Source organism: Lactuca virosa, chromosome 4 (assembly GCF_052849685.1).
Source record: "Lactuca virosa cultivar CGN04683 chromosome 4, Lactuca_virosa_CGN04683_v6, whole genome shotgun sequence".
Taxonomy (NCBI): Eukaryota; Viridiplantae; Streptophyta; class Magnoliopsida; order Asterales; family Asteraceae; genus Lactuca; species Lactuca virosa.
In genome coordinates this window covers 177,525,415-177,551,007 of record NC_136429.1, presented here as the reverse complement: position 1 = coordinate 177,551,007, position 25,593 = coordinate 177,525,415, and the positions used below count along the sequence as shown (strand labels likewise).

Below are 25,593 nucleotides of genomic sequence, written 5' to 3'. Positions count from 1 at the left end.
CACCCGGCGCTTGGTGCGGGTAAATGGCTAATATATATATTAATAAGCATTTATATTCAAATGCTGAATTTTAAGAGGTACAATCTTTTATGCAATTTGTACAATAAATTTATTCACTAACTGTATTATAGAAAATTAAGGAAGTAGATCGGTCAAAATCAGACTTATTATTCCCTATTTTAAGCCAATAGAATCAGTCTACATATGAAGTCTATATAGCATATCCTATCTCTTCCCCACCACTAACACACTCTAAAGTCTAAACTATCCCCCTTATCAACGAATTCTGGAACTCCGTTCACCTTCCTCTATGACCACCTTCACCACTTCATCTCATGACGATTCACCATCCCAACACCTTAAAAACCAGTCAAACCAACAACAACACCTTCACCTTAATCTCTCCTCTCCTGTCCCACTTGGCCACTTCCTCAATCGTAAGCATCGTCGCCACCAAATGTCAGCTTCACCATCTTCACTATCCTACACCCCCTTCACTAGATCTGTCAACACAAATAACCTTGAAACCCTATATTCTCCACCTTTCTTTGTCTCTCTAACATCCACCACCACCACCACCTCAAAGTTATGAAGGCGGATCCGTCGAGTCCAGGTACGATCTCACCATCAAAGCCATCATATCCCTAATGTCTCTAATTTGTTTCTTATTTCTTTTTTGCTTTAGTGAAAAACAGAATGGAGCCTCTTCATAGAGAAAACGTTAAAAAATTCAACCCCAACCATTATCCAGGGTAAAATTCATATACTGTTTATTTGTAGTTTCAAAAGCTCTGAGATTAAGTTGAATTGAATCGAGATTCCAATATTTCCCAATTCTTCATACAAAATTTCAATCAATAGATCTTGACTGGTAAACATGTTGGTTTTTCTTGGATAATGATTGTTAATTTTTGTTTCATCCTGTTGGTGCTTGTATGTCTTGACTTTGTAAGTTTTAATAGTCTAATTTGATCACTGAACTGATGGATGAACTCATTAGATATGGAATTCATCAGTTTTATGCTTTTTCATGTTTCTTTTGTAGGTATGATATATCAACTGACAGTCGATAAACAACTCAAGAACGAAGCTGACTTAAAAGTCAAGACTTTGTACAGTTACAACTTACACGTATTCCACCTTATCTTTTCCATTTTTCTTATCAAATACTCATCCTTTTCATCTTTCTTAACATGAGTTATGATCGATTTTAGCCAAAATATATCCAAACAGAGAAACAAATGATAATAAGGTGTGTATTAAATGTCCCTACTATATAACTATGTTGGATTTGTTGTGTTTCTTTCATTTTTTGAATTTTCATTTGTCATTAGATGCCTAATTTTGTTTGTATTCGATATTTTTATGTTGCCATTTTATTTTGCAACCAAGACTACAAATAGCTCTTTTTATGGTATTTTAGATTTGTTTATGGTGATATTTCAGATCTATGTTGCAGATCTAGATGAGAAATGGCGTTTGAGATGAAAGATAGTTTTTGGATATGGATGAAATTAGATTAAAAAAAGGATTTTTCAGATTTTATCTGTATTGAAAAATTGACAGATGTGCATCATGCTAATTACAGTTGGTCTATTCAACAAAGCATTTCAAGTGGGATATGGTTTGGTTCAATTAGTTTTAGGTTTTTGTTTATTTGATTATCATTTCAAAGTTGTTACAGATCATTATTGGCGCTAGCTACCCAAAAGGTAGTAACGGGTTGACTGACCTTGTGAAGAAAACTTTCTTTCATCTAATGAATCATAATGATGATGCAATAAAGAGGATTCCATGTGTCAAATTCATGATGGGTCTGTTTGATTACTTTTTTAATAACAAGATTACATATATATGATTAAATTTTAAGATTTCATAATTATAATTGTTCTTGGCAATATAGGAAAAGCTTAATGTTGCAAAGAAAGTTTAGCAAGAAATCTACAAATCTGTGTATTTGAGAAAACAAGAGAATTAATCTCCCAAACATCACATGATGCCTCTTAACAATGGTAAGTGGGATATGTATTCAAACATAATATTGGCATGCCTTCATTTTTCTATTATAGTAGTGAACTTTTATTGGATATTGTGATTTAATCTACAATTTGAGTTTCTTTTATTCCGTTTTAGGTATTTAGATTGGATTAATTGATCCAACATAATAGTTGGATCCCAAATTACTATGATCTAATATATTGGAAAATGTGGAAAGTACCACAAGTTTGGTTGCATGGATGATCGACAAGTTTTGACCGAATTCCAAGAGTGCAAGAACGTATACCCAAATGGATATATAAGGTGTTTAGCCTTTGATAATGATGTGAGGCATGCTCAGTGCATTTATGATGTTATTCAGTTGATTGAGATGGATAATAAGGTGAATCTTCTTTTATTCTTTTGAATATTATGTAATTTTCCAAGGGATAAAAGTGTAGTTTGATTTGAAAATTTCAGCTGAAAGATAATGAAAAGGCTGAACAGTCCACCTAAGCATCTCGAGTTGTTGATGTTGTTAAATAATAAATTTTTCTTGAATATGAGTTCTTTTTCACATCTTATTGGGACGACTCTGACTGTGTGGATGACATGATCAATTGAGATGGCTTACTTGCATGAGGTTAGTACAAAATATGTGTGGCTTACTTACACGAGGTTAATTTTCTTTGTACAACTATTTGGAAGATATTTCTAATTATATCTCTATACTTATTGTTTCTTTCGTGTTACTATGAAAAACCAAATGAGACACAAGACAAAGTTGCATTGATTTTTTTATGGATAGGCAAAAGAAGACATGAGAGTTTTATTATTGGTGACATCAAGTCAGCCAGCGACATTACAATCATAAGCCACAAAACATTGTATTTGAAACTTTTTTTTATTACTTTATATGGGGTAGAACGATAATGGAATCTTTTGAATTGTATATTGGATTTCATGTTAATGAAATACATTTGGATGCAATGCGACATTTTTTTTTTCTAAATATAGAGGTCAATTTGGTCAATGTCTTATTGTGTAAGATGATGGCAAAACTTCTCCGACTCATGCCAAGGCCTTACTAAGAATTGGATAAGAGGCTTCTTAAATATACTTTTATGAAATTTATGAAACATCCATAATTTAATTTAGCTCACGTAGAAAATTTAAGATATATGTTGTGTTTGTATGAATCTTGACAAAATATAAGTTTAAGATATGTGTTGTGTTTGTATGAATCTTGACAAAAAAGAATTGTTTGAATGTTTTCTCATTAAGGATCACATGTTTAATTTGTAAGTTATTTGCTTCATGTATAAATTTATTACCCTAAATTTGATTTGAAAGGGTATTATGATAAGATGATGGTATTTATTCGAAGAAAAACTAAATGAAAATAATAAATGTAATAAAAATAGAATAAATGGTTTTATTTTTAACCCAAATTTACGATATACATTTCATTTATTAAAAATAAACAAACGTATTTATATTTGTAAAAAATCTCAATTTTTCATTTTTAATTATTATTGATTTTGTTTCTGCTAAAATGACTCTTATTGATAATTGTTTAGATATAGTAACTATTTGCACAAAAACACTAATCGCCTCTTCAACTAATTTTTGAAAAAAAATATTCGCACCCGTCGCTTAGCGTGGGTAAACGGCTACTATATATATATATATATATATATATATATATATATATATATATATATATATATATATATATATATATATATATAGGGTGATATTAAATAGAGAACCATAATTAACAAGGAACCAAATAATCAATCGTGAGCGTTGGAAATTATAATGATCAACGGCCAAGGAAATAGACGTACAGTTGTACATTGGACGCACACACACCGGATTATACCAAAAAATCCACCTCCTTACCAAAAAACTCACCTCTTTTTTTCGTTAAAAAAATTTTTAGGTCACATTTTTTATCGAAAAAAAACCAAATATACCGTTGTTTTCGATTTTTTGTCATCTTTCCATAGAGATCCATTATGATATATAAAAAAACCCACTTTATTTTGTTAGTTTTTTCAACATTTAAGTTTATTTTTATCAAATAAAAACCAAATATACCAAAAAATATTAATTTTTTGAACTCTATTAATAAACATCAACACCGACTATTAAAAAAAAAAAAAAAAAAAAACTCGATCAGTGTAGATTCACACTGTTAATCTAAACTGTAAATATTTCAATTTTTAACATTCAAAATGTGAAAAAGCTCGATCAGTTCAGATTCACATTGTGAATCTGACTTGCTATTATGCACACTATGAATCTGAAAAGGTTCACAAAAAAAAACCTCAATCAGTGTAGATTCACACTGTGAATCTAAACTGTAAGTATTTCAATTTTTAACATTCACAATGTGAAAAAGCTCGATCAGTTCAGATTCACATTGTGAATCTGACTTATTATTATGGACGCTATGAATCTAACAAGGTTCACAATGTGAATCTGAACAGGTTCAAAATATGAATCTGAACAGGTTCACAATGTGAATCTGAACTGAAATATCGTTTTTTTTTTCTTTTTACAAGAATATTAATCTATGTTTAAAAAGTACAAAAAAACATGAATTTTGATATATTTATTTATTTTTTTCTATAAAAAATAGACCTTAACTTTTCAACAAAGAAAATGAAGTGCGTTTTTTTTTCGAAAAAAAAAAGTTCGTTTTTTATATATCGTCATGGATCTCTTTGGAAAGATGACGAAAAATCGTGAACAACGGTATACTCGGTTTTTTTTTCGATAAAAAACACGGCCTAAAAAAAGTTTTAAACGAAAAAAAGGAAGTGAATTTTGTTATAATCCGGTGCATGTGCATCTATTGTAAAAGTCTATAACTATTCCTTTTGCCGTTGATCGCTTTAAATTTCGACGCTTTGGATTGGTTCCTTGGTTCTTTGATTAATAATGGTTCTCTATTGAACTTTTCCCTATATATATATATATATATATATATATATATATAATATATATATATATATATATATATATATATATATATATATATATATATATATCAAAAATTTTGGGCCCCTTAGAGATATGGATTTTGGACATCCGTCCGGATCGCTCACCGTCTGCATCAAACCTGAACATCTGCCACACAATGGAGGTAATTAAGGCCTTCCGGTATGGAGGCATATTCACGCGTCTTAATCCTATGTGGATCCTATGTGGAGGAGTTTCCACTAGTGAAAACCACCCCAAGACCTAGTGGTTGTCTTGTGGAGTGAGTGCATCCACGGAAGGTCACATAGGTGTTTGAGCTTGATTGTGTCTATCTCTCTTCCTTCTCTCTCTTGTTCACTACAAGTCCACTAGTGAACACCACCCCAAAGCTAATGGGTATGTGGTGGAGTGAGTTTCTTGATGATTTGTCATGTCTCTCACACATATCCATACCAGATAGCCTAAGTTTAACCGGAAGCAACGGACCAATGGCCAACCATGATTTTTGTGTACCATTAGTGCCAAAGAAGGCTTTGGATGGTCTTATTGACACATCTGATTCCAAGCTTGCACGAGTGGTTTTGGATTTATAAGAAATATTTCATTCAATTATACTTTATACATAAACACAACTCTTACCGTTTTGATGTAATATTCAAGGTTTATCGTCTTCAATTATAACATTAACATATCAATCGTTATCTTATAGTAAGGATTTTATTTCTAAAAAGCTTTTGGTCTAACAATATCAAAAGTTGATAGATATGTGACCATCAGTCAAATGTTGATGATTCAGGTCTTTTTGGACGAATATATATATATATATATATATATATATATATATATATATATATATATATATATAATAGTCGGTATGTGTAAGCCGCTCTGAATAAAATAAAGACGTATTACAAAATAATAAAAAAAATGAACAAATAAATTAATTTTGCTATATTTTATAATCTGTTTACCATTTAATTTATAAATTTATTAATATTTATTTCATAAACATGCTTTGTAAAATAAGTTTCAACTAAAGATATGTTTTTATTTGTTTTTATAATAAAAAATAAGATAAAAGGTCGTATTATCTATTATGTGATGTAAAAATCAAATTGTTTAATCAAACTTAGCGTCTGAGTCATGGCTTGATAAATGTTGCTGCAGGCTTTATGGGGGAGCGTGTGTTGCGACATCAATTATGTCTTCTTAAAAACTGTCCACCACTCCCCTTCCATATACTCTAAATGATGTAAAATTAATTATTGGGAAAATGACTTGATAGGGTAAGATACTTTTTGAAATGTACACATTTAGTTATTTTTTTTTTTTTATTATTTTTTTTTTTTGTAAAATAAACTTATACTTTATTAATATGTACACATTAGATCATTTTCACCGGATTCTATAGGTTTTGCTGACATGGAATGGTTTATTTTACAAAAAAAAAAGAATAAGGACTAAATGTATACATTTCAAAAAGTATCTTACCCTATCAAGTCATTTTCCCTTTCTTTTATTTTTTTGAAATGAAATACCCAGGTGGCATCCACATATCCACAACGAGATTTTTCCAACTTTTATTCATCATGAAAAAGAGGGAGAACCCCGATCTCCGGCGACTCCTTTGTGAGTTCCTACACATCACTGGTAGCAAGGAGGAATGATGGCAAAAACAACAAGGTCGAAGGGGGAGGCAGGAGGAAGTAGAGACGGTAGTTGGCGCCGAGGAGCTGCTCTGGTAGCCCCCTCGTCGATTCTTTCTTCTTTTTCTGGCAACATATCTCAAAGATGGAGGCAAAGAGAGACAAATCGGAGAAACACAATAGCTAAAGGGTGTTTGGCTGTTGTTGTTCGACCGGAAGGAAGAGAGAGGAGAAAGAGAAGGGTCGCCGCCCTTTTCTTGTTGCTGGAGGATCACCCACCTCCGGTGACTATGCTAATTAATTGCTATTTAGTGCCACTTGTGCTTCCACATCAGCAAAACCTATAGAATCCGGTGAAAAGGACCTAATGTGTACATATTAATAAAATATAAGGGTTTATTTTACAAAAAAAAAAATAATAAGGACTAAATGTGTACAATTCAAAAAATATCTTACCCTATCAAGTCATTTTCCCTAAAAGAAAATTCGTATATGACCGGTATACCGGGTATAGCCGGTCACAAGGATTGCATTGTTACAAAAAATAAAGTATAAGGGTTTATTTTACAAAAAAAAAAGAATAATGACTAAATGTGTATATTTCAAAAAGTATCTTACCCTATCAAGTCATTTTCCCTTAATTATTTGATAGCTTATATCTTTTGTAAATGAATCATTTTTCTAAAATAAAAAAATTAACTTCCAAACTCATTTACATTGACTATAAGTAGATTCAGTTAGGCTAAAGGGAGTGGAGGTGTCAATGGATGTGTTAAAGAAAGTGTTAAAGGTGTTACACCACTCCCTACCTTATGTCAAGGAGGGTGCTAAGAAAGAGATGTCATGGGTGTAGTGAGAGGAGAGAGGAGAGAGAAAGCATGAATGTGTGTTGTGATTGGTTGATTTGTATTTCTTTATATATTTTAATTTTTTTTCTTCACAATTAAACCTATTAAATTGTCACACTTTCACTCCCTACCTTTTTTGTGCTAGATGCTAAGCCTATGTGTCATAAAAAAAACTTAAAAATCCTATGTGACAACATGCTAAGAGTGTTACCACTCCCTTTAGCCTTAGGATATAAGATGCGATACTATATATATTCCATATATTTTTTGCCTGCTATTTAAATTATAGGGAAATTGAGTAATCTAACCTTAAGGTGTGGTGACACATTATCATTGGCAATCTGATTTGATAAGTTTTATCGTCAGTAGCATCGTCCCCGTCTTTTTTGCCTTTGGTATTAAGCCGTCGATATACTTCCACCGGTGGTAAATTAGAGTTTTGCTTTTATTGTGGGGTTTTTTTTTTTTTTTTTTTTTTTTTTTTTTTTTTTTTTGAAACGGCAAATCTAACATACTCCTAAACTACACCTTAAATCCACCTATGTCAACGACGGTACTTGAACCCTCAACCTCAAGGAGGGAGGGCAACACCGGATACCGCTGGGCTACAAGCCCTTTGATTTTTATTGTGGGTGTTGATTGGTCACTTGCATAACTTATATATATATTTTTTTATTTTATAAGTAAAAAACTTACCACATCTTATCATAAGTAAAGATTGTTAAGAAAAAAAAATTATTGCATGATGCTTATGTGGCACATATTTTTCATAGATAAAAACTTTACCATACATTTTAGGGAAAACCTCAAAAAAACCCTATGTTTTATACTCTAATGCTTAAAAAATCCTTATATTATTTTTTGGTACAAATTAACCACTATTTTTTCTAAGTTTGATTGTTTTCATGCTTTGTGACCGGTTAACCCTAAGCTACCGGTAACATAGCTTAGGTGGCATTAAATTGGATGAAAAGGGTTCAAATGGATGATGTGTTTTTAATTCCTTTCAAGGTTAAAAAGTGTGCATTTCATTCTCCTTCTCCAAAAGCTGCAAACATGTTCTTCTACTTCTTCTTCAGTTCGTGCTATATCTCGAATGGTGATCCATCATATGGATCTTCTTTTTCCTAAACTTCAAGCTATAGAATCATATACTTCATTTGAGAAGGGGTCCTACGCAAATCGTCTTTTCCTTTCTTAAATTCTTCATGAGAAGGGGTCGATTTGAAGTTGAAAAACGAGATCCTGCTTCACGTAAAAAAAATCGATTCACCAACAGGGTATTCTTCATGGCTAGATTCCAGCACCTGCTTTGCAGATGACAATAATGGTCTTTTTTTATCATGATCAAATGTCATCCTTGAACCATTTATATTTGAGGAATCAACATCAACTAAAGGAAAGAGAAACTCAAAGAGAAAACTAGCAACCAAGCTTGATTGGTAAGCAGGATGTGATGTCCTGTCTTCTGGTTGTACACCTTAACTTGAGAGCTTTATGCATTAAACCAACACTCAACTTGATCAATAAGCAGGATATGAACACTCAAAAGCAAACTTCTTGAATCTAAAGCAGGTTGTGCAAGAAACTCCTCTAATGTACGAACTTCCTTTTTTATCCTAGTCATGATTGTAACTTCTGATTTCACAGCAAGAAGTAAAGTGACTCCTACAACGGGAAGAACACCAAGTTTTCGGCTCATATCAATAACAGAATCCAGTTCCTCTTCTTGTTCGAGAAGAATCACAGTATTCAATGAAAGCTTTCGAGCAATCAAAGCAAGTGAGATGTATTGGCATCTTTGAAACCGTTGAAAATCAGGAGAGATTCGGAACTTCCTTTGCAGAGACAACTCATGGCCAGAAGGAGCTCCGGTTTGGATCCGACTTCCAATCCGAACCTGAAAGAGGAACCGAATTTCACAATGTCCTCAACGACGAACCGGTCCTGATTACATTTTATGGGATAAACTCCCTGGTATTCATGCGACTCGACGACACAATTAAACACCGATTGGATCGACTCCAGGCGGTTCTTGAGGACGTCCGGGAACCGGATGATGAGCGGAAGCTATAGGTCGACACCTCCGGTCGATTTCGGGTCAGACACATTTTTCACATCCTTCAGGAGATCAATCTCCTGATGGTCCATGGTACTGGAACCATGTGGACGGACGGTGACATTGCCGGAGGAGTTAATAGAAAAGTAAGGCGCACCCCATCCATTAATTTTGTAGAGAGCAACAGCGTGATTCGGTGACCAATGGGCGGCGGATGACAGATCAGGTAGAACGGTGGTTCTTGGCAGTAGATTGAAGAAGAAAGGAAAGAAAGAAGAAAATGAGAGAGAGAGAGAGAGAGAGATATGAGAGGTTAGAGAGAGAGGAGGGTAGCTTCATTCTTAAGCTTGGTGTATTACATATGCACTCATGAGAACGGGTAACCGGATAACCGAGATATGTTACACGGTTTGCTATATAATAATGGTTAAACCGTACAAGAAAATATTAGAGGGGGTTTTTTTTAAGCACTTACTTATAATATGTAGGGTTTTTCTGGGATTTTCCCTACATTTTAGCCTTATAAATGAACTATTTACAAAAATGACAAATATTTTATTTTTTGTAAACTAACATTTTTTTCCGGAATATAGCATTTCGGAGAGGTCTCCGGAACACCGGAGTAGTATTCTAGATAGTCGTTTCTGAATAACTTTTTTTTTGTAATATGTGTTTGCTTCCATTTATATAAATTCTTTTTGAATGAGTTTTGTTCCTATAAAATGTAAATTGCAAATGTAACTTTAAAAATCAACAAAAAAAACTAAGAAATACATAAACTTAAAGGATTTACTTAAAGTAATATTATAATGTTCAAATGGTATTTATCCTTGTACCCCAAAAAATTTACACTAATCGTTTACGATATGACATTGCTCATGAACCGTTTTAATTTACCCCTATAAAATATGATTTCCCGACGATCAACATCTCCAGGAACCAACACAAAAACACTCCATATCACTCCAAGCAAATACATCAATGTTGAAAGTGTTGGATTAGGTGTCTAAGCCAATAACTAAATTGATATATACTTGAATTTAAAACAAAGTCATTTTGGGTTGCCCTCAAAACTAGTAATTAACTAGAATGACTTTTGGAGAGAGAGACTGATTTATAGATTTATTATATGATTAATAAATAACAATAAATAGTTTGTTAGTATATCAGGAGATTAATATATTAATTAGAAATAATATTATTTAATTAATAATTAATCAAAAATTAACTGAAATTAATTTGAGGATTAATTGGATTAATTAAAAGTGCAATGACTTAAACTATAATTGTTTAATAGTTAAACAAGGAGGTATTCTAGAACCTTCCAACCCCTTGGACGGTTTTATTGAGAATATTAGCGTTTCTGAAATATTCCTTAATGATAATTAATGAGTTGGATAATTACCTAATTTGAAATATTAACATTATATTCAAATTAGGGTTTCCAAAACTCCTTGTGTCAGCTATAAATAGAGTCCTCTAGTTCCTTATTTTCGGCTACCACACACACCAAAGGAATACCCGAAAATTTTATCACATTTTCTCTTTCCTCAAGTGTTCTTATTGCTAGGGGTTGGGTAATTGCTAGGGTTTGGGTACAAACCATTAGAGGTATTAGATTCCAGGTGCTTGCTTTCTAAGAGCTTCTTGAAGAAGGATTTGGTTGATTATTTGCAATAATAATCAAAAGGTATGTAAACCCAAATCCTTTGTAATTTTTTATTATAGTAGGGTTTCCTTAGGGTTCTTGATGTTCATAAATTGTTGTTATCAATAGAGAAAACCTAGATCCAAATAGGTTGCATGTGAACTTAAGGGTTAAGTTTTTCTGCCACATGTTATAATTATAACCTATAAAACCCATTAGAAAGCTGACGACACAACCGTCCACCGAGCATCATCTTGTTTATGCTCTATCAATAGTGAGATCCACAACATGATTTGTCGCCAAGAAAAAAAATTCAGTAAAGTAAATATTGTTATTAGAAGCGTAGTACGTAATTAATACACAATTATATAACTTACATCAAATTCCAACCAGCCTGCATGACTATCCGCATATAACCGCGTCCAAAACTCAATCGTCGGAATACCGGTCAAATAATGGCGAGCAAATAATAATGAAGCATCCCGTTGTTTATATAGGCTGTGTACGACACGTTCTAAAAGATTGTCCAACGGTGTTGGCTGTTTTCGTTGTTGGATTAAGGTGTCTAAGCTCATAACTAAATTATTATATTCTTGTAATTAGAAGCGAAGTCCTTTTTGGGTTGCCCTCATAACTAGAACTTGATTAGAATGACATTTATAGAGAGAGAATGTTTTATTAGATTATTATATGATTAATAAACTAATTAGAAATTACGAGGAAATGATTTGTTAATATATTATATGATTCATATATTAATTAGAAATAAAAAATTGATTTGTTAATTTATATGATTATTAAATTAATATGAAATCATTTAGAATTAGCTAATTATTAATAAAAATTAATCTGGAATTAATTTGGGATTAATTGGAATTAATTAAAGATGCAAGGGGCGAATTGTAATTGTCAAATAGTTTAACAAAAGAGGCAATTCTAGAACCATCCAAGGGTGGACGATTTTGGGAGCTCTTCTAGGGTTTCCATAAGTCTCCAAGATGTTAATAAGGAAATGATTTGAATTGGAATTAAATCCACTATTTAATTATTCAAATCTTGTTTTGTCCTTAAGTTACCTAAACTATAAATAGGTCACCTTGGACACTCAAATTCATGGTTCTGTCTTCCAAGAGGTTTATGAACGAAATTCTACTCTCTCTTTAAGTGTCTTCTAGTTCTATGGTTTGGGTGTGAACCATTAGAGGCATCATCCTTTCGATGCTAGCTTTTCAATCTCTTCAAAGGAAGGATTCAAGTAACTTGTTTGCTACAACAAGTTTGAGGTATGTAAACCCTTAAACTTAATTTCTATATTTCGAAATTGCTAGGGTTAATATTAGGTTTTTGTTATTCAAAGTATGTTGCCTTAACGTGAATACATAGATCCTTTTACGTTATATGTGCCCTTCTTAATTCTTAAGTGATTTTCCGTATTGAGCATTTTGTTGTAACCTAATAACCCCATAAGTGGTATCAAAGCTAATTGGTGTGCCTAACATAAAAAACACATTGGTTGAATCGAACAATTTTTTTGTAGTCTGAATTTAAAAGAACATTGAAACCAGGCACCTAGTCTGGACTAAATCGTTGCGTTCGATTTTGTAGTCTGAATTTGATCACAAATCGGGAAAATTGAGAAACAAATAAATGAACATGAGGTTGATAATTTAATCCATGACTCAGTTCATACGATATCTTGTAGAACGAATGAATAGTTGGTCACTTATCTTAGGGCCAACGTTTGATTTGAATCAGAGTTCGACAGTAGCTTGGGAAGCACATTTTATTGTTTGGTTCAAGGTTATACTTGCAATTGTAGTTATAGACTTATCCAAGTGGGAGACTGTTAGATTAATGTGTCTAATCTCATAACTAAATTTGTATATTCTTGTAATTGGAAGCAAAGTCCTTTTTGGGTTGCCCTCATAACTAGAACTTGATTAGCATGATATTTGTATAGAGAGAATGATTTATTAGATTATTATAAGATTTATAAACTAATTGGAAATTATGAGGAAATGATTTGTTAATATATCATATGATTAATATTTTAATTTGAAATAAATAACTGATTTGTTAATTTATATCATTAATAAATTAATATGAAATCAATTAGAATTAGTTAATAATTCATCAGAATTAATTTGGAATTAAATTTGGATTAATTGGAATTAGTTAAAGGTGCAAGGGGTGAATTGTAATTGTTTAATAGTTGAACAAAAGAGACAATTCTAGAACCATCCAAGGGTGGACGATTTTGGGAGCTCTTATAGGGTTTCCATAAGCCTCCAAGATGTTAATAAGGAAATGATTTGAATTGGAATTAAATCCATTATTTAATTATTCAAATCTTGCTTTGTCTCTAAGTTACCTAAACTATAAATAAGACCCCTTGGGCATAAAAATTGGTGGTTACTATTACCAAGGAGCATATGAACGAAAAATATACCTCTCCACCTCTCTCCTCACTTGCCTTTAGGTTTTAAGGTTTCGGTGTGAGCCATTAGAAGCATCATCCTTTTGGTGCTATCTTTCCAAGCTCTTCAAAGGATGGATTCAAGTAACTTGTTATCTATAACAAGTTTAAGGTATGTAAACCCTTAACCTTGGTTTTTAACTTTGAAATTGCTACCTTTTATGTTAGTTTTGTTATTCAAAGTATGTTGGCTTCGAAGTGAAAGACATCTCTCATTTTAGGTTGTATGTGCCCTTTTTAATTGTTAGCCGATTTTCCGTATTGAGCATTTTGTTGTAACCTAATAAACTCATTAGTGGTATCAGAGCTACTTGGTGTGTCTAACATTGAAAGCACATTAGTTGAATCGAACAATTTTTTTTGTTAAACTGTTATCACGACGTGACAGAGGCTCTGTCACGACGTGAAATCAATGCAAATCTAGATTTTCTAGATTTTCTGCCTAATCTGATTTATATGGTTGTTATTTAGTAATTATATGTTCTGATTTATGCCCAAATTCGATTTTTTCTTATCTTAGATGGTTAAATAAAAACCCTCAATATTAGGAGATAATCTTAGACCATATAATGATTAATTATGAGATTAATTAATATTATCCTTATAGATCTATAATTAATTTAATTAAATGATTAATTAAAAGATATATATTAAATCCATAGTTGGTTTAAATAATTAATTAATTAATTTTAAATGTTTAAACGATTAATTAATCAATCGATTAATTTAGATAATTAATTTTAAACCTTGTATTTTGAAATGTTTTAAAATACACCCTTATATATATATATATATATATATATATATATATATATATATATATATATATAAGGATTAATTACTATATGTATAAGATAAAGTCAGTTGAATCACTTGTAAACCTCATTCACGAAGTCATGCTATAAAGAGGGTATAAGGAAACGACATATTAAATGATCGTTGAATGGGTGTCCTTTTCACCCACCGCTCTCTTGTGTGGTCGTTAGCTGAACGGGTTTGATAGAATATAATCAGATTAAAAGTATAATCTATAAAGTACTAGAACATTGTTTTTAAAATCTCACTATAGTTACTTTAAGAAAAACGTGAATAGTATGCTAATCCATGAAACGCACATCGTTTCTTTATGAGTCATTAGTAGAGTGTGTATGGTTAACCGACACACTAATGTGAGACTATAAAGTTGAAATGATGGCACAAATTAAAAATTATTGTCGTTGATGGAGCATGTGTGGTTAACCGACACATCAATGTGATATGATAAATGACCCCAAGGTTGTCAAGCGGGTTTGCATTGTTATTCACATCTTGTTTGTGATCCTCGACATCCCAGCCACAAAAGTGAGAGCATAATCCGAGATTAAACATGTCATTGATAAGATTCAATGAGCCTCAAAAGATATAGGAGTTTTATAAGATTGAAATTGGTAAAATCCTTACCTACCTAAAATAGATTCGAAATTTATTACGACATCCCTCTTTAAAGTTCGAATCGAAAATATGGATCATACCCTTAATTTAAATTTTGGGTTAATAATTAAGGATTAAAATCAATTAACTTGAATTCTTTCTTTTCCTACTTTTAGATGTCTTATGAAGATAGAAGTGGTCTCCGTCATTCTTCTAGAGATGGTCTTCCACTTTCAAGCCAAGGTGAAATGTATTTCCCTCCTTAGGAAATAGTGGAACTAGACATCGTCTCTCTTCAACTCTTCCACCTCCTCCTCCCGTGACGCTCCCAACGTCACGTTTTCCTCAAGTTGAAAGATATGAAACTACTCAAGCCCTATTGGCATGTAGACATGAAGATGGAAATTTTGTATATGCACATGTTCTGAAAATGAAGTCATACATTGGCAAATTGGAAAGTATGGGTGTCGTATTCCCAAGGGAGCAAGCCATTGATTTGGTTCTTCTTTCGCTTCCTAAGTCATATGGTTAGTTCGTTAATGTGACATCCCCATTTTCACGGCCAGAAAAGACCGATTTTTGTTTATGCTTTATAAAAATCAGAGTACTTCTTTTAATAAAAATGTTGCGGAATTTGTTCCCAGAAAAACATGATAAATACGTTATCAAAGCATTTCCGAAGAAATGTATTTTTATTCATTTAAAACATTTGGGATGTCATCGTCAATACAGAAACATAAGCATAAACAGAACTTACATTCATTTACACTAGTGATCTACATCTCTTTTAAATCTCTCAGTGCAAAGTAGCTTCGTATCGACACCTGTGATACAAATAAGCTGGAGTGGGTCAGGTTGGGAAACCTGGTGAGTAAATAGGGTTTTCAACCCACAATAATATAATTATTATATTTAAACATCAAACAATCAACCCGATTACCCATCCCCGTTATCTTCTTTAATATTCCTTAAAGAATTATCTTAAGGGTCATCTCCTATATCATATTTACCTCTCATCTTTCTACCTCACATTTCCTTATATGCTCGTTCCTAAGGCATGAATACGTAGTTACAACGTCGCCTGAACTCATAATTCATAGTAAGGGTTAGAGTATCATCGCATGAATATACAGTCACCACATCACCTGGACTCGTAATTCATCACCTACAGGTTATAAGTCTGCTGGTGTTTCCACGGGTTGTCTAGAATATTCCGTGGTCGCCATCTATACTCTAGTAGATGACTACATCTCCAAATTGTCGGACAAGGTTATAGTATCTTTCATCCTACATCACCGATTCATCATCACCTATCCATCACCTAATTATCATCACCTTCCTATCATCACCTATCTCTCATCATTTTATTTCATCACACACCAACTATTTCATCTACCCATGTTTTATCCCAACGTATTTGTAGATATAAAATAAATATATATTTAAATCATTTAAAACATGTATAAAATCATTCATCCATCATAGACAGCAAGTATTCAGATAATATGCACACATAGCACGTAATTTATATAAAATACTTCATATCTATGTGTAAGATGAAAGGGACCATGCACTCACCTGTTAAAGTGATGATTCCAAACTCAGAAAGCGCTTCGTTACTCTTAAAACAATTTCCTTCGACAAAACCTAATATCAATACCACTAGAGTTTAGTCTAACATTAACCGCGACTAATTAATAGTCTAGCTATTATTATTATTATTATTATTATATAAGCGTTAAACAACACTCTTATATAACTCATAATAATATCCCAAATAATTGTTTTAAGGTCCTAATAATGTTACTATAATTAATTAGAAGTTATATTAAAAATAGCGTAGGCGTAGCTCACTTACAGCGAGTTTTTATTAAAAACCGGGCTTCGCTGGAGCAGCGTTTCCGAGCCGAAAGCTTTTCTTCTCGGAGCCGTCGGGCGCTCCGGGGCTTTCTTCTCGTGCTAGGGAGGTTCCCTAGACTTGGGAGGGGTTTAGGGAGGTTAGAGAGAAGTTAGAGAGAGAAAGAAAGGTTTGAAGGTGTGAGGAAATTATGAAGAGTTCATCTCTTATTTATAGGAATTGTATAGTAAAGTAGTCTCCAAGCTTCGTCCGTAACTTTCGCATACGAGCTCCGTTTTTGTCTGTCTTTTTACCGTTGAGTTCCTATTAATGAGATCTTCAACTCTCATTTAGATCGCGTAAGCCAAAAACCGCTCGAACTAAAATTCGAGTTTCGGGCTGTACACTGCTAAGCCGAAACTTCGAAAAATCATAACTTCCTCATACGAAGTCAGATTTGGGCGTTCTTCTTATGGACGCTCTCGGTTTAACGTCTTCTACGACTTTTGTTTAGATCACTAAGGCTAAAAGTCGCTCCATCGTAAATTCACTATTTACGCTTCCCGGTGTCGTGCCGGTTTTGCCGTAAAACTTCGACGGACCATAACTTCTTCGTTATAACTCGGATTTCGGAGTTCTTTATATGTACGGAAACCTTGAGAAATATTATACAACTTGGTTAAGATTATTTATTATAAATAATCTTTTGCCGAAAATTCGTTTTCGACACTCATTGCCTCTAAATTGACTAGCCCGAATCTACGGGCGTTACAGTTAAGATCTTTCATATGAGAATCTCGATGCGACCCTAATTGATCTGACCCAAATATTGATGGTTGCTGAAGCAAAAATGCTTAAGAACACAACTGAAGCAGAGATGCTTATACGATCTAATCCCAAGAATTCCATGGATATTGATGGAGAAAATGTTGATGATCTATATAAGATTTTTCTTCCTAATTGAAAGGGATCAGCCATGATCAAATCATTTGATTGTAGGTAAAGAGAAAGGCTCATTCTGAGATCATTTCAAGTGTTGACCCCAACGACTCCATTTGTTTCTACTGCCAATTGAAGGGACATTGGAAGTGAAGCTGCCTAAACTACCTGAAAGATCTTGAAGATGGTAAAGTCAATTCGTATAACTCTACTTCAGGTACGTCCATTATCTAACTCAATAAGTTCCTATTCTTAGACTCTTAATACATGATGAGATGATCACATTTTCATGGTATTGAATGATCTAAAAGAAAGAATGAAGCTTAAGAAAAGTGAGTTAAATCTGATCGTGAGAGATGGACTCTTGTTGCATGGTTCGATGGTCAGATTTTGGAGCTACTACAAAGGAGTTAGGATAATTTAACAAATTACTATTACTCTTTGGAGATGTTTAGGAATATAGTTTTCCATTTCATGTAATGTAAGGACAAGTTCCAATTTTCATTTTATTTCAATAAACGTGAGGTTTTGGTTTATGTAGTTGCCTTATCTTACTTCCTTGCAATGACATTAATGAAAGTGTTGGTTATGTTTCTAATAATAGCAATATTAATTGTGAATTTGATTATTATGTTATCTCTTGTGGTAATTTCATAATTGACCAAGTGAAAATAAATCTCACCACCAGCTGGACAGATACGTGGTGTCATGCAATCCAAAGTCTATATTATTTGGGAATCGTGTTCATTGGAAAATTATGACTTATGTAACGTCCCAAAAATAAAGGCCACAAATTTCGATTTTTATATTAATAAAACCATTATCCAAAACAATATCATAAACCATAGTGAAATCAGAGTATATCAATAACCATCCAAATACATAAGAGTTATGTAAAATGCGGAACAATGTGGAGTGTGCAATACATCCATCCCGAGCTCTTCCCCTTCAAACCAGAAGTACCTGAAACATAAACTGAAAATCGTAAGCACAAAGCTTAGTGAGTTCCCCAAAATACCACATACCATACATATCAAACATATAATGGCCCCCGCTCAAAACATATCTGCCAGTCATCAGGCCCCGCCTGGTATCGGGCCTCGCCCGATATACATACAAACACATAAACACATGCAAGAATCACAAAGATAAATGGCATGCAATATAATTATCAGGCCCCGCCCGACATCGGGCCCCGCTTGATAAACATATCGGAAAACATACATGCAGAGTCACTCGGACAACTAGCATCCTAATCATAATAAACCATGGGCCGACATTGTGAGGAAACTTTCGACCCGCTAAACATAGTGAGGAAACTTACCTCAAGCTGCTAAATCTCTTAAATAAAATCTCGGTCTGCTGATCCGGAAAATCCTCGCGCTAACACATCAAATAATATTTGATTAATAATTGGACATCGTGTCACAACTGACAATTTTAGCTAGGAAATTCTATTCCTGTGTAACCATTCAACAATTGTAAAACATATACTTTAAGTAAATCTCACTCAATGCTCAGTTAGATTCATCAACTATATTCATCAAAGAGTCTGAAGCCCTAAGATCCATGGTTTAAGTCCATTTTGGACTAGGAGTTCCTTATTGGGCCTAATGGACCAATAAGCACCCAATTCAACTTTATTGGACTTAGAAGCCCTAATTGGACCCTAATTGGACCCAATCCATAAATCTAAAACATTTTGGACTATTTGGACCTAGAATGATTCATTCTAACCCTAATGGGCCTTATTGGGCCATAACTAATCCAATTAACCTTAGTGAGCCATAAGCCATTCTTGTATTCAAATTGGGCCGTGAATGCTTCCAAGGGCCCAATGGGCCGAAAAATTCTATGCTTAGGATCCAATTATCCTAGCTAAGGTGAATGGGCCCAAACTACTCTATCCTTTCTTCTTGGCCCAAAATCTCGGCCCATGTTTAAAATAAAAAAAAAGAGAAAAGAAGAGATTAAAGGGTTGACTTTGGGAGGTGCCACCTGATTTTTATTTAGAGGGTAACTAGGCCTTAAACCACCATGTATCCATTATAGTCACTTCATCACTCTCTCCCCTCTCCTCTTCTACTCTCGGCTGAAGGAAACCACACACACACACACATCAAACTCTCTCAAAACACTCTCAAGAATCATTCTACTACTTCCATCAAAATCTCAAAATTTGCTTGTGTTTCAAGAAGGTTTTCACAAGATAATCATCACTTATTGGTAAGTCTTTACACATCCAAGTTTTATAACTTCATTCTCTTGTTAGATCACTCTTTTAAGCAAAGTTTTTGGTGATTTTGTTTCCTAGAACTTCTTAAGTTCGAAATCTACTCAAGAAAGCTTGCTAGGACCAAAATCTTCTTCATTTCTTCTTCAAAACCGAAACATCAAAGCAAAGGTGAGTTCATACCCCCTTGTTTTCGGTTTTTACATGTTTTTGGGGGAGAATACAAGTAAAATGTGTAGATCTATGTGTTATATGCATGTTTTGTGTGAATCCTTAGTTTATTTGGTAAAAATGTGTTAGATCTTAGTGAATCTTGAAACTTTAAGCATTATGTAACCAAGATCTAAGAACTACAACACTATATATATATCATATTATCAAGCCAAAGGTGAACACATGTTTAAGATGCAAAAGAATTCAACAAAAACCTTGTTAAAGGCCAAAATTGTCAAGAAAACAAAAGATAAGGGTAGAAAGTGAACATTCTGTTTTCAAAAGGGTCAAACAGGCCCTACATGTATAAAAATGTATTTTTATGCTAAACATGCTTTTAAAGGGATCAAAAATGCAAATTTTAGCTTATTGGGCCAAACCTTTGGGCCTCACCACCTATGGGCCCAATTTGCGAAAAAATAGGTTTTGAGGTGTAAAAATGTTATTTGGCCAAAGTTTGAGTCATAAATGTAAATAAACCAAGTTTAGAGCTGAAAATATCATTTATTTTCAAATTGGATAAAAAATGTAAAGTTTTCCAAAAATTGGGCCGAAAATGTAAAATTTTACCAAAAAGGGGCTGGAAATGTAATTTTCTGCAAAACAGGGTTTTAAATGTGAAAATATATCATTTTGGGTCAAAACTGTAAATTTACCAACATTTGGGACAAAATTGCAAACTTTTATAAATTATGGACTAAAGTGTCATTTTTACAAACTTTGGGCCTTAATTAAAGATTTGAGTATCATTAGCCAAAGATGTCATTTTTACAAAATGAAAGCCTTTTATCATCAATCTATTAAGCCTCGAACTAAAACAAACAACCGAATCAAAAGAACGAACGAAATACGTCAAAAACTATTTATTGGGCCCAATATTCACATTTCTTGGCCATTGGGCCCTAAGGGCCCAATTGAGTGTGAAATGAGCCCAATGTGTTCCATGACATGTTTATTGGGTCTTGTGGCCCACTTACATGTTAATTTGGGCCTAAGTTATGGACTACATGTTTATTGGGCTTTTGTGGCCCATTTACATGCCTAATGGGCCTAAATTACCCTTTTACATGTGATTGGGCCTTTGTGGCCTAGTTACATACTAATAGGGCTTGGAATGGAAATTTCATGTGTTAGTAAGCCGTAACGATACCCTTATGTAATCATAAAACTCCGTAATTTATTCAAGTACCTTTCGAATACAAAAACATCTCACAAATACGTAAACATTAAACATAATACAAAAGAGGTTAAGAATCTAGTGAGACTTGTCGGTTGGCACCACTGAGTGTACAATCGTAGCCTGTAGTTATAATCAGAGTTTCCTGGTAGGAAAGCGGGAGTTTGTGTATAGATCTATACGGGGTGACCCCCCACGCCTTAGCTGCTCGCTACAGCTAGACTAGGCCAGTCTAGGGCGACAACATCCTTAGTCAAGACCGGCATTTGGAAAAATACCAAGACGGGCGACCTAGTCATTATCATGCATGGTTATAACGGCTCATATAGGGATTCAATACCTAAAGTAAACTTTCGAAGATAAATTCTTTGATTGTGTCAATACAAAACAACTTATACAACGATATAAACATTTAGACATTGTTATAAAACAGAAAATATCGGATTTTCTGGGGGAAATTATTCATATACACTTATCACTTATTCACAATACAATGAAACTAAACTACTCTTCTATAAACTATAACTATGAAATTCACACATGCATTTATACTTGATTTTCACAATATTTTCAGACAGCTTACAGAAAATATCGGATTTTCTGGGTTTTTATGAAAGATACAAAGACTTTTACACAAACATACTTATGAACTCATCAACATTATATATGTTGACCGTTTTCAAAATAACTTGTATTCTCAGGTAATCGTTAAGCTGGAAGATATGCGAGTGTGCATGGTTTTGTTTTATGTAACAACACTTATCGTACTTTTAACAATTAGAACTTATGTATTATAACAATGTACTTGATGTAAACAATGCCAGTTGTAATATGTAATGTTGGTGATGAATGTGTTATGCTTCATGTATATTCATTGTGATGATTATTCAATTGTTAGTCACACGAGCCCCTGGACGTTTCCGTCGTCTGGTTCGGGGGTGTGATAGGTTGGTATCAGAACAATGTTTATAGTGAACTAGCATATCTAACCATACATGATATGCAACTATAAACACAATGGGACTAAATAACTCTGAACAAAACAAAAATCTCACACTTATGTGTGCATACTAGGATAACGATCTAACAACATCTAATAAAAGCTTCTAGAGGAGATCGAACACTATGATTAAACCTGGGAAGTTATGTAGTCATATTAGGGATAAATATAGCCTGATCAACTATATTTATTCAGAATATGACCAACATGTGTTCGGGAGTAATCATAGCGGGAAATGAATCCAAAAGCCTACCTTACTCTCCAAAACTCTAGGGAACCCAAAACTTAAATAACTAAAATATATGAAATATTCAAAACGTGATCTATTTACGCACCCTCGTGCAGTCAGTATGGTTGGTTTCCACCACCCTGACGATCCCTACTTTCCCAATCAGGGAAATAACGGATGGCTAGAGGAGTCCGACGAAGAACCTGAAGAGGACCCCGTAGAAGAGGAGGAACCGGAAGAAGAAATCGAAGGGGGACCTGCGGAACCTGTGGCAGACATTGAAGAAGAAGAGTCTGGTGACGACAGCGACGATGATTCAGACACTGAATCTGTAGTCATCAACCCACCATACCCAGTGAGGGTGCCAGCTCACCGAATGGGCCCTAACGGCCCTACCCCTCCCTGGGGTATCGACATTTGGAGATGGAGCAGAAAACAGGGACATCGACCCCCGTTTGGCATGCCTCGCGAGTTCTATGACTTGAGGGATGGAGGACCGGCTGACCGAGCACTTCCAGTCATGGTGAGACGATTGAGGGACACTGGCAATCTGGCTCAGAGCACCGCCGATTAGATGCACCAGATGCGGACTAGGGTTGAGCGGGCGGAGCAGGAAACACGAGACGTTATCAGGGAGTTCCACATGAGGCAGGTGAGGTGGGAGAGTCGACTCCAAGACGCGGAGCGACAGGTGGCTCGCCTTCAGGGAGCATCCACAACCTCAGCACCACCTCATGGCACATCCCACCATGACTAGGACAGCAGTAGCTATCGCTAGTATTAGGTTTTCCCTTAGACGTACTATGCTATGTACTACCGACTCTATGTTTAAGTGATTACACTACTCATAGGGTCGTTATGCTGCCGGATTTTATATTTTCTCATGTACTGCATGCCTTTTGGCAAATTTTCATGTATCAAAACTATTAGTATTAATGAAAATGCTTTATGTTTTGTCATGACTTGTCGCCTGCTATGTTTTATCTTCCTTGTTTTAATGTTAATGCATGAAAGTACTTAAATACACACACTATGCCCCTAGTCTATAGGATGACCAACACGCAAAACGATAGGCACTCAACATCTTTCCATTCCATGACAGAAAGATGCCTCAAAGACCCAACCGTGGAAACAACGCAACACCGATCCCACCTGAGATAAACTCGGTTGCATTCCAGGCAGCATTGTCCGCTGCGGTCACTGCAGCACTTGTGCAGATACGCAATGGAAACAACAGATAAGGCAATGGACAGGGAGCCGAAAGTACCAATCAAGGGACTAACCACAGAGCCGGACGAGCATGCACCTACAAAGATTTTGCCAACACCAAACCTCGGACCTTTAACGGGACAGGAGGCGTAATAGCCCTGAAGAGATGGATCGAGAAGGTAGAATCCGTCTTCGAAATCTGTGGATGTCCGGATGAGTGTAAGGTCAAGTTCGCAGCCTGCATGTTCATTGACCAAGCTCTCTCCTGGTGGAATGGCCATGTAGAGGCCATGACACTCTCGGTGGCAAACACGATGCCCTGGGAAGAGCTGAAGGAGATGCTGTTAGCGGAATACTGTCCTAGAGGCGAGATTCAGAAGATGGAACAAGAATTGTGGAACCTCACAATTCAAAACTCCAACATCGACGCATACATATCCCGATTTAGCGAGCTATCTCTTCTGTGTCCCGGGATGATCACCTCAGAAGGGAAAAAGATTGAGAGGTTTATCTAGGGATTGACTGCACCTATCCAAGGGAATGTCATTGCGGCAAACCCTGAGACGTTTGATAGCGCCAAGAGACTGGCCAAGAAACTGTATGATCATGGCAACAAGAAGGGTGCCAAAACAGTGGAAGCGGAGGTTAAGAAGGAAGAAGAGAACAAGAAAGGGAAAAACAACAAGAGAAAAGGAAGGCAAAACTCGGAATCGTCTAAGAAGCAACAAACGGTGTCTGTCCATGCTGCAACACAAGCTACCACCACACCACATGCTCCAGCCTCATCCACACCGAATGCTTCCAAGCAGTACTCGGGAAATCTCCCCAAGTGTGGCAAATGCAACTTCCACCATCATGGAGAGTGCAGAGAAATGAGTTGCACAAGGTGCAACTGGAAGGGCCATACAGCAAAGTATTGTAGGACTCAGCTCCCATAGAACCAGATGACGAACAACAACAACAATAACAACAACACCAATGCTGGAGCCAGCTATACCTGCTACGGATGTGGGAAGACCGGGCATTTCAGGCGAAACTGCCCCAACGCGAACAATCAAGGGGCAGGAGCAGCAGGGAGAGTGCTGACAATGGGTCAGGGTGAAGTAGTGCAGGACCCAGCCGTTGTCACCGGTACGTTCCTACTTAACAACTCGTATGCATGCATCCTATTTGATAGTGGGGCGGAACGAAGTTTTGTTAGTAATAAATTTCAAACACTTGCTAAATCAACAACCCCAGAAGCTCAACGAAGCCTTTACGGTGGAAATGGCTAATGGGAAATCAGAAACAACAGAAAATATCTACATAGGATGTACGTTAGCACTAAACAATTACACCTTCCAAATAAACTTAATGCCTGTAAATATTAGGAGTTTTGATGTGATCATCGGCATGGAATGGTTAAGCCCCCATCATGCCGATATTATGTGTCACGAGAAGGCCGTTCGCCTTCATCTTCCTAATCAAGAAACCCTAATAATCTACAGATATAAACCCGACGCAAATCTTCGTCTTATCTCGAGCATCAAGGCACAAAAGTGTCTACAAAAGAAGAACTACGCATTCCTTGCTCACGTGGTGGACAAAACCAAAGAGGGAGCGAACATTCGCAACATCCTAGTGGCGTGTGATTTCCCAGACGTGTTTCCAGAAGATCTTCTGGGAATACCCCCAGAGCGACAAATCGAATTCCGAATCGAC

General features: G+C 34.9%; 1 long non-coding RNA gene across 4 annotated transcripts; it reads left to right on the top strand.

Annotated features, from left to right (window-relative positions):
• The first annotated feature begins 221 nt into the window (after positions 1-221).
• On the top strand, positions 222-2,967 carry LOC145107750 (uncharacterized). 4 transcript variants are annotated; one of them, XR_013707955.1, is made up of 7 exons: positions 222-613; positions 686-752; positions 1,046-1,252; positions 1,685-1,814; positions 1,904-2,012; positions 2,134-2,380; positions 2,458-2,967. It is a non-coding gene; the product is annotated as an uncharacterized LOC145107750 (long non-coding RNA). The 4 variants fall into 4 exon arrangements; XR_013707953.1 differs by having other exon boundaries at positions 1,447-1,814; XR_013707954.1 differs by having other exon boundaries at positions 1,046-1,814; positions 2,458-2,620; positions 2,786-2,967.
• Positions 2,968-25,593: the final 22,626 nt, after the last annotated feature.